Source organism: Silurus meridionalis, chromosome 23, assembly GCF_014805685.1.
Source record: "Silurus meridionalis isolate SWU-2019-XX chromosome 23, ASM1480568v1, whole genome shotgun sequence".
Lineage (NCBI taxonomy): Eukaryota > Metazoa > Chordata > Actinopteri > Siluriformes > Siluridae > Silurus > Silurus meridionalis.
The window spans coordinates 26300498-26311625 of NC_060906.1; the positions used below are offsets into that span (position 1 = coordinate 26300498).

General features: G+C 43.8%; 1 long non-coding RNA gene across 1 annotated transcript; it reads left to right on the forward strand.

Annotated features, from left to right (window-relative positions):
• The first annotated feature begins 4045 nt into the window (after positions 1-4045).
• On the forward strand, positions 4046-4876 carry LOC124377261. Its single transcript, XR_006924081.1, has 2 exons — positions 4046-4185; positions 4546-4876. It is a non-coding gene; the product is annotated as an uncharacterized LOC124377261 (long non-coding RNA).
• Positions 4877-11128: the final 6252 nt, after the last annotated feature.

The window sequence follows — 11128 nt, forward strand, 5'->3', positions numbered from 1 at the left end:
CAAGAGCGTTCAATCAATTAGGATCCCTGATTCAGACCCTCCCACAAAACCTGACCAAAACTTAAATCTCAACTTTGACTTCACTGACTCTCCTGTACCCAATGAGTGGAAAGAGAGGATAACTGATAAATTAAGTTCCATGCCAGAGGTGTTTGCATTGCACGAGCTCGATTTTGGTCGCACTGACAAAATAAAACACCACATAACCCTCAGTGACGAGACAACCTTCAAACATAGGCCGAGACCCATACACCCCAAGACATAGAGGCTGTGCGTAACCATCTCCAGCAACTCCTCGATGCAGAAGTCATCCGTGAATCGGAGTCGCCCTTCTCCTCACCGATTGTCGTTGTCAGGAAAAAGAATGGCGATGTTAGACTCTGCATAGACTACAGAAAATTGAACAGCCAAACAGTAAAAGATTCGTACGCCTTACCTAATCTTGAGGAGTCATTTTCAGCATTGACCGGGTCCAGGTGGTTCTCGGTGCTCGATCTCAAATCAGGCTTCTATCAAATAGAGATGGAGGAAGCAGACAAACATAAAACCGCGTTCGTCTGCCCACTAGGATTCTTCGAATTCAACAGGATGCCTCAGGGGATAACGAATGCCCCTAGCACGTTCCAGAGGCTTATGGAGCGCTGTATGGGAGAGTTGAATTTGAAGCAAGCCCTAGTTTTCCTTGATGACCTCATAATTTTCTCCTCGACACTGGAGGAACACGAGGAAAGGTTGATGCGTGCTCCACCAATTGAAAGAGTTTGGCTTAAAACTGTCGCCAGGGAAATGCAAGTTCTTCCAAACTTCTGTAAAGTACCTCGGCCACATCGTGTCTGAAAAGGGCATCGAAACTGATCCAGATAAAGTAGCAGCATTAAAAACATGGCCAAAACCCAACAACCTGAAAGAGCTAAGAACCTTCCTGGGTTTCTGCGGTTATTACCGCCGGTTCGTAAAAGACTACTCGAAGATTGTAAAGCCACTCAACGAGCTCACTGCTGGCTATCCGCCACTGAGAAAGCGCATTAAAACCGCAGGGAACCCAGAGAAATACTACAACCCAAAAGACCTCTTTGGTGACCGATGGACGCCTGCTTGCCAGGCAGCGTTCGACACCATAATCGAAAAACTGACAACATCACCAATCCTCGGGTTTGCTGACCCCAAGCTCCCCTACATTTTACACACCGATGCGAGCACCTCGGGACTCGGTGCTGCCCTTTACCAGGAACAACAAGGGCGGAAGCGGGTGGTTGCTTATGCCAGTCGAGGTCTGTCAAAATGTGAGTCCAGGTATCCTGCACATAAATTAGAATTCCTTGCCCTTAAATGGGCAGTGACAGAGAAATTCCAGGACTACCTATATGGGAATAAATTCCTTGCTGTCACCGATAGCAACCCATTAACATATATTCTTACCTCTGCTAAGCTTGATGCCACGAGTTACAGATGGTTAGCCGCCCTGTCGACATTTGATTTCCAGCTACAATATAGAGCCGGTAAGCAAAATCAAGACGCGGATGGGCTGTCCAGGCGTCCCCACAGCAAGTTACCTGATGACACATCATCACAAAAAGAGTTGGAAAGAATACAACAATTCACAAAAAGACACTTGTCAGAGGCTGATTATGCACACCTGGATGAAAACACTATCAAAGCTATCTGTGAGAAGCACTCCGTTCGCCAAGTGATCAACAATCACTCTGGGGAAACATCACCTGGCACCACCTTGGTTGTGTCACTTGCCCATCATCCAAAGGCTCTCCCACAAAGCTTTAAAGAAGAGGATCAGCTAGGTGGCTTACCTGTCATCCCCTCATTAGCACCAGTTGAATTAAGAGACAAGCAAAATGCTGATCCCTGCATCCGTGAAGTACTCGGACAAGTAGAGTTAGGAGAGAAACCCCCACCATCCTTGAGGAAGGAACTTCCTGAGCTTGGTCTCTTATTAAGAGAGTGGGATAAACTTACTGTCTTAAATGGCGTCTTGTATCGAAAGCGACAGGAGGGTGCTCAGACTCACTACCAGCTTGTGCTCCCCCAAGTCCTGAGATCCTTAGTTCTCAAGAGTCTCCATGATGATATGGGCCACATGGGCGTAGAGCGCACTCTAGATCTCGTCCGGAAGCGCTTCTATTGGCCCAAAATGTCAGCTGAGGTGGAAACTAAAGTCAAAACCTGCAATCGCTGCATACGACGTAAGGCTATGCCTGAGAAAGCCGCACCACTCGTCAACATCATTGCTACAAGACCACTTGAACTTGTATGCATCGACTTTCTCAGTGTGGAACCAGACTCCAGTAACACTAAAGACATCCTGGTCATTACCGACCATTTTACGAAATATGCAGTAGCTGTCCCCACCCCAAATCAGAAAGCCAGGACAGTGGCCAAGAGCCTGTGGGACCACTTTTTTGTCCATTATGGCATCCCCGAAAAACTCCACAGTGACCAAGGTCCCGACTTTGAGTCCCGAACAATAAAGGAACTGTGTGAGCTCATTGGCACTCAAAAGGTAAGAACCACCCCTTACCATCCGAGAGGGAACCCTGTAGAACGCTTCAACAGGACCCTGCTCAACATGTTGGGAACTCTCGAGAATCAGAAAAAGAGTCACTGGCGGGATTACGTCAAACCCTTAGTACACGCTTATAATTGTACTAAAAATGAGACAACTGGTTTTACCCCTTACGAGTTAATGTTCGGGCGTCAGCCAAGATTGCCAGTTGACCTAGCCTTTGGCCTACCAGTCAATCACCAGCCAGGCTCACACTCTCAATATGTTCGCAACCTGAAATCCCAACTTGAAGACAGTTACAAAGTAGCAACTGAGAATGCTAAAAAGACAGCCAGTCGCAATAAAGCGAGGTTTGACAAGCATGTCGTTGACTCCACCTTGAAAGAAGGCGACAGAGTCTTAGTCCGAAACGTCCGTCTTAGAGGCAAGCACAAGTTGGCCGACAGGTGGGAGTCCGATGTATATATTGTCCAGAGACAGTCTGGAGACGTCCCAGTGTATGTTGTGAGGCCTGAGACAAGAGATGGTCCACAAAGAACTCTTCATCGTGACCTCTTGCTGCCATGCGGTTTCCTTCCTGTAACTTCAATCGACAGTGAAACTAATCCGGCAGTGGCAGTGAGACGACCAAGAACTCGACACCATCCTAAAAATGACAGTACGGATGGAGCTGATGAGGATGAATCCCAATCTGACTCTGAGGAATATAACTATGATGGACAGAGAAACCTACAAGTGGAAACACTAGTGTTTGACCCAACCCCTGAACCCATAGAATACTTACCAGAAAGGATTCAACCGGAACCCTCCAAAGAGTTGACTGCTGTTAAGCAAGGACCTTCAAACGTAGCCAAAGCTCTCGAAGATGTCCCAGTAGAGACCTATGATCCTGGAACCAATGACTTACCTGATCCTGAAGAGAGCGGCTCAACCGCAGAACAAGAAACTGAAAACCTACCTGAGGAAGATCTGGATAATGTCCATCCTTCTATTCAACTTGCTCAGGAGGACAAGAAGGACACAAGTGTTATGGACCAAAGTGATATCCAGACACAAGATGACTGTTCTAGAAGACCTATCAGAGATAGAAAAGCAGCTAAAAGACTAACTTACCCTGAGTTAGGGAACCCATTGGTTACTGTAGTTCAGTCTTTATTTCAAACCTTGAGTGAAGTGCTTACAGATTCCTTAAAGAGCCTAGCTTTCCAAAAACCTAGAGTTATGACAGTATAGGTTCAGAATGCACAGGGACGTGCATTAGGTAAAGAGGGAGGATGTAACCCTGTTAGAAATATGACCTAAATAAGAATAAATAGTTAAAAGATGCATAAATAAGTTTGAAAAGTTAAGTGATTCATTTAATGAAGTTTATTCATCAGAATTAAAAATGTTAAAAATGTTAAAACAGCAATTTAACGTTCAAAGATTAAAAGTATGCAGACAGAAAATTCAGTTCACTACCCCTTTAAGAGACTAGTGAAATTAGAGCGTCATGTCAGCGACGCTGCAGCAGAGACCTGCGGAGAGAGCAGAAGAGAGATTGGAGAGAATGATGTTTATTAAGCAGAGAAAAGAGTGTAAAAGTTGATTTTGCAATTAAAAAAAACATAACTTACCTGATCAGGGATTGACAGGGATTTTATGAGAACTAAGCCACAACGGTTTTGGTGAGTTTAAGTTGTTTTTGCACTTTGCTGTGTCACATGTTTTACTTTCTCTAGCAGAGAGTTAATAGTAAAACGTAGCTGTTTACAAGGAAATGTTTTGCCATAAGTTGTTTACCAGTTAAAATTTTTGGTTTATGAAAACTGTGAATGTTATAAAAGTGAATGTATGCTTTGTAAATGAAAGATGTGTTATGTATTTATGTGGAGACGGAGCGGTGAGTTAATGGAGACCGCTCCGCCGCCATTTTTGGAGTGAAAAAGCACCATAGCAGTAACTTTACAACTCAGAGACTGTGGAACATTTAATTGTGTGATTTGAAGAGTTAAAATTAATTTTTGTGCTTATGACCTGTTATACAGGTCAGGTTTTTTTATGTGCTTAATTTGAAGCTCTCTCGGAGCGAGGATTGATCTGCAGTGTGCAGGTGTGCACACGTGCGGACGGGATTCAAGATGGCGAGCCAGACCCAGATTTGCAAATCATCTTCTTCATCACATCAGTGAGGAAACCTTTTGAGTACAGTGACTCGCTGCCAGAGCGGTAGGAGTATAAGAAATTGTTTTTGGATCGAATTGAACTCTGATTGAACTATTATTTGCGGACTGAATCGAACTGAAACTCTTCATTGAACTGAATAATTTAACTCCCATTGAACTCGAACTGAATTAAAGACACACACTTCTAATTTCACATTGAGTTCATATGTTGAAATGTGATTTGAAATGTGATTTGAAATATGATTTATAATGTTTATGGTTAATATTGATTTGATTGTTTGAATTGAAGGTATTTTCTTGCCTGTAAAGAAAAGGAAAAAGGGTTTATTCAGGAAGAAAAAAATAGGGATTCAAAAATAGGTTCAACCTAGGAAAAGACCGGTCTAACTTAGATTAGTCTAATTAAAAGTGCCTAGGTGAACTGAATAACAAAAAGAGAGTGAAACACAATTTATTTTTATTTTTATTTCTTGAATATTTTATACTTACCTCAATATTGAGAACCTGCAGGGTATATTTTCTTTTTTTACATTTTCATGGTTCTGTATATTTCATGTGTTTTGCATACAGTAAATAGATGGCCTTTTGTATTTAAAGTAACGGTCTCTGGTGTAGTGATTTTTGCTCCCCCACTCCTTAGAACCTAGAACTGGTCCAGTAGCGCAGACAGTGGTGTGATACCAGTGCTACAACATTGCTACAGATGACTTGCAGTATCTTATCTTCTGTTAAGGTTGAGAAGCTTGACAGGGACATAGTGGATTCCTGGCTGTGTTGTGTAGTCATTGTTGGGGAGGAAGTGAAGGTCTGGCAGATTTTCTTAATCTTTACATCATAGAAGCAGGCAAAGTCATTAGCAGTCAGAGAGGATGGAGCAGGTGTGGCAGGGGGGTTGAGTAGTGAAGAGAAGATGTTGTGGAGCTAACGAGGATCTTGTGCAGAGGCCTTAACCTTTTCCTTATAGAAGGCAGTTTTAGCAGAAGTCACATCCAAAGAAAAATTGGTCAGGAGTGCATGGTAAGATGCGAGGTCTACATCGAGTTGTGTTTCTTTCCACTTCCTCTCTGTAGATCTGAGGTCTTCTTGGGTTTTGTAGTCAAGGGGCAAAGGAGGTCCATAGTTGAGGAAAGAGATGAGAGGAAAGAGTCAGTAGCAATGTCCAAGGGTAGAGAGGAAAAGGAGTCAGGGCCAGGAAGAGATGAAAGAGTACAGGAGGCTGCAGAGAGAGATGAAGTGAAGGTTAGGATGGATAAGAGAGACATGTAAATTAGTTTTAGGTTGAATAGGAAGAGTAATTGAAAAAGAAACCAGGTGATGATCAGAAATTGGAAGTGGAGTGGCAGTCATGTCTGTAGCTGGGGTAGGGCGGGTGAAAACCAAGTCTAGGACATTTCCTCCCTTGTGTGTTGGAGGGCAGCTGTTAAATGTCAAGGAGAAGGTATTCAGAAAAGTCAGGAGGCAAGATGACTGAAGTTTGTCGGATAGGAGGTTGAAGTCAGTAAAATCACCAACCCGTCCCACTCCTTCACCCAGTCAGCAGCGTTACTCCTGTCGCTGTGGGTCTCCTGCAGCATGACCACATCAATATGCTTTTGCTTGATGAGCTCATAAAGCTTTACTCTCTTCCAGTGTTCACTTTCTCTATTCATATTAAAACTCGCAATGTGTATCCCGTTCATTAAAATGAAATATAGATAAAAAAAAAACAAAAAAAAAAGTTCTAATAAACTTAAAGTAAAACACGCCACACGCTCTATTAGTCTACATCTGAGTTTTCCCTATTGACCTTCATTATCAGTTTCTTCAGTCTAAAAAGTTTTTGATCAGTAAAAGCACCTTCTCGTCTAAAAATCCTGAATAAACTCATCTACTGAGACATTTGGCCAAGCAGGGCTTTTCTGGGGTGGGTTCTGTCACTTGTCGAGCCCTGGTCTTCAATCTGAGCTTGGGGCTCATGCTTCCTAGGCCCTGGTGCAGCAGCAGTTACGGGGCTTTCAGCAGCAGGTCGAGCTGAAGCCGCAGGGGAAACGACCCCAGCAGGTTCAGCTGCTTTCTGCCCCAGTCGCTTGGAGACACCGGGGTCACTCTGTCTTTCGGGATAGGCGAGAACAAGATGTCCTATCAGACCACATTTAAAACATTTAATTTCTGAATCGGTGGAAACAAAGATGTTGTAGTCAAACCCATAAATCCTAAACTTGAAGACCACGTTTAGTTCCTCAACACCCTCATTCAGGACCATAAACACCATCCTAAAATACACCAAGTGTTTAATCAGTGGGGACTTACAGCCGAGGGGGATTTTCTTTATGGGGGAGACGGTTTCTTCCGTACCGAGACGCTCTTTCACAATCACCTCATCACTTATGAAAGCAGGAACATTTAAAAGCAACACCTTTTTATCAGGAGAACTGAGTGGAGAAACCAGTACACATTCATTATTTATAACAATTCCTTTCTGGAACAGTTTATTCACTTTCTCAATACTGTTCAGAAACACAACTACAACACTGTTCATACAGGAGACTGAGACAATATTCTCACCACATTACCAACCACTAACACACACTCCTCTACACACACACACACACACACACACACACACACACACACACACACACTCCTCACACACACACACTCTACACTCTCACACACACACACACACACACTCTACACACACACACACACACACACACACACACACACACACTCACACACACACACACACACACACACACACACACACACCTCTACACTCTCACACACACACACACACACACACACACACACACACACACTCCTCTACACTCACACACACACACACACTCCTCTACACTCTCACACACACACACACACACACACACACACTCCTCTCACACACACACACACACACACACACACAAACTCCTCTACACTCTCACACACACACACACACACACACACACACACACTCTCTACACTCTCACACACACACACACACACACACACACTCCTCTACACACACACACACACACACACACACACACACATACACACACTGCTCTACACTCACTCACACACACACACTCCTCTACACTCTCACACACACACACACACACACACACACACACACACACACAAACTCCTCTACACTCTCACACACACACACACCTCTACACTCTCACACACACACACACACACACACACACACACACACACACACACACACACACACACACCTCACACACACACACACACACACACACACACACACACACACACTCCTCTACACTCACACACACATACACACACTGCTCTACACTCACTCACACACACTTTTCATTGAAATGGATGCTCCTTCTAAGTTCTTCTTCAATTTAGAACAAAAGTATCAACAGAAAAGACTTATGCATGCCATGCGAACAGAATCAGGGGATCTCACGTCAGAGCCCACTGTAATTAGTAGGCAGACAATTAGCTTCTACTAAAAGCTGTATAGCAGTGAGCAGCTAGGGGCACAGGTAGTGGAGGAGAGCTGCATCAAAGACCTGCTTAAGCTCTCAGAGTCAGAGCTTTAGGAGGCTCTCTAAGTAATGGAGAAAGGGCAGGCGCCAGGTATAGATGGTTTCCCTGTAGATTTCTACAAGGCATTCTGGCCACTAATAGGGCAGGATCTGCTAGAGGTCCTACGGGACAGTGTGAAAGGTGGTCAGCTCCCATCGAGCTGTAGGAGAGCCATCCTGACCCTGTTGCCAACCTGAAGAACTGTCACAGTGCCACTACTGTGCACTGACTGCAAGCTGCTATCAAAAGCATTATCTTCAAGCCTGATGAAGGTGATATTGGGCTTAAAGACAGGTCTGATTCTCCTAGACCAGGAAAAGGCTTTTGACTGGGTTGAGCATGAATACTTGTGGAAGTACTTTGAGTTCAACCCTGGTTTCATAGCCATGATCAGAGTGCTGTACAGTAAAACTGAAGGTGTACTAAATATTAATGGTGGTTTATGTGCTCCTTTTAGAGTGTACAGAGGGATCAGGCAGGGTTGTTGTCTCTCAGGAATGTTGTACAATCTAGCTATTGAACCTCTTTTAGTCAATCTGAAAAATTGTGTTCCTGGTTTTTATATTCCACACTCTAATGCTTCACTCTTTCTGTCAGCTTATGCAGATGACCTGGCTGTAATGGTGGGATCTCAGACTGATGTGAATGTTTTAATTTATGTTTTAAGTTTTTTTCAGCAAAAGTAAACTGGGGAAAGAGTGAAGCAGTTTAAGTTGGGAAGTGGGGAGGTGGGTGTCCTACAGGGGGGAAACGCTGGTGATCAATAACCTGTCAGCGTCATCTCTTTGGCTTGGTATGCATCTCTGCATCTCTGGTATGCATCAATCCACCACCAAACCTGCTAGGGAACATCCTGCTCATGGATTTCTTCTGGGATGGTCTGCACTGGATTCCAGAGTGTCCTCCATCTGCCCAAGGAGAAAGGGGGCCAAGGTCTAGTTCAACTCGCCAGCAGAGCTGCAACCTTTCACCTCAAGGTGATCCAGAGACTCTTAACCGGGCCCAGTAACCTGGTATGGAGAAGAACAGTATCTAGTAGACTTCCGCACGTGGTGGGAGGACTGGGGCTGGACAGAACTTTGTTTTTAATGGGGTGAAGGGGAGATAAGCTTTGGGACAGTGTCGGGAACACTGTCACACTTAACACAGGGCCTGTGTTAAGGTTTTAAATAGCAATAAATTGAGTGGGAGGGTGGACCCCCAGTGGAGAAATGTTCTTGGTTTTAATGATGATATTAAACCAGAGTGGAGACACTGTACAAATCACCGTTAACCAAAAAAGCCTAACCCTGAATCCTTAAACCCTGATATTCTCCAGGTTCCAGTCACTGTTTGTGCTTTTAGAACGTATTTTAAGTTTTTTTTTTATGTATTTATTAATTTTTTGTATTTATTTATTTTTTACTCTTCAGGGTTATTCTTGGTTTTAAATATGTCAGGAGAAAAAGGTATATTTGCCAACTGATTAATTTTATCTTTATTCATGGTCAAGATAAAATGGCAATATACTTAAGCAGAAAGAACAAAGTGACAAAAAATGCTATCTGTGATGCAAACAGAATCTTCTCCAGACAAATGAAATCAAGGATTCTGGTTGATTTTTATGAGTATGTGGAATTTAAAAATGTTTAAGGCTTTGTGGAGATGTGGAGAAGCTCTATGTTTTGTAATAGATGTTACCTGTCATATTTGATTTTAAATATCTTTTTATTGGAGGGTTTTGTTATGAAGGGCATCAAGCGTAAATCATGTGCCAAATCAAATATGTGGAACACGAAACAAAATTTCATAGCGGATCGGTTGAGGCCCAGGTTACCAATGACCACCACAGGTATCATTAACCAACAGGGTACCGGTGGTAATTGTGCTACTGTTGGCTGAAGGAGGAGAAGGAGAGGCGGAAGACGTCTACAGAGACAGCAGGGAAAGGAGAAGTGGAGGAGAGTGGAGGTTCAGGTTGGTACTATGACGGGTAAAGGGAGAGAGAGAGCTGATATAATGGAGAGGAGAAAGGTAGATATGCTGTGTGTTCAGGAGACCAAGTGGAAAGGGAGTAAGAGCAGGAACATTGGAGATGTTTAAACTGTTCTATCATGGTGTGGATGGAAAGAGAAATAGTGTAGGGGGATTCTGAAGGAAGAGTACAGTAAGAGTGTAGTGGAGGTGAAGAGAGTTTATGATAGGGTGATGAACGTGAAGCTGGAAGGTGAAGGGATGATGATAAATGTCATCAGTGTTTATGCTCCACAAGTGGCTTGTGAGAGGAAGGAGAAGGAAAGATTCTAGAAAGAGTTAGATGAAGTGGTAGAGAAAAACCTAGGAATGAAAGATTGATGATTGGGGCAGACTTTAATGGACATGTAGGTGAAGGGAACAGAGGTGATGAGGAGGTGATGGTAGGTATGGCTTTAAAGAGAGGAATGTGGAAGGGCAGATGGTGGTAGATTTTGCTAAAAGGATGGAAATGGCAGTGGTGAACACTTATTTTACGAAGAAGGAGGATCATAGGGTGACGTATAAGAGTGGAGGAAGGTGCACACAGGTGGACTATGTTCTATGTAGGACATGCAACCTGAAGGAGATTGGAGACTGTAAGGTGTTGGCGGGGGACAGTGTAGCTAGACAGCATCGGATGGTGGTCTGTAGGATGGTTTTGGAGGTGAAGAAGTGGAGGAGAGTGAGGACTGAAAGAAGAATAAGATGGTTGGAACTGAAGGAGGAAGACTGTAGTGTGAGGTTCAGGAGCTCTGTGGTGGTGAATAGGTGCTGGATGATTGTGGAACTACTGCAGGAGTGATGAGGGAGGCAGCTAGAAAAGTACTTGGTGTGACATCTGGAAATAGAAAGCAAGACAAGGAGACGTGGTGGTGGAATGAGAAAGTGCAGGAGAGCATAAGGAGAA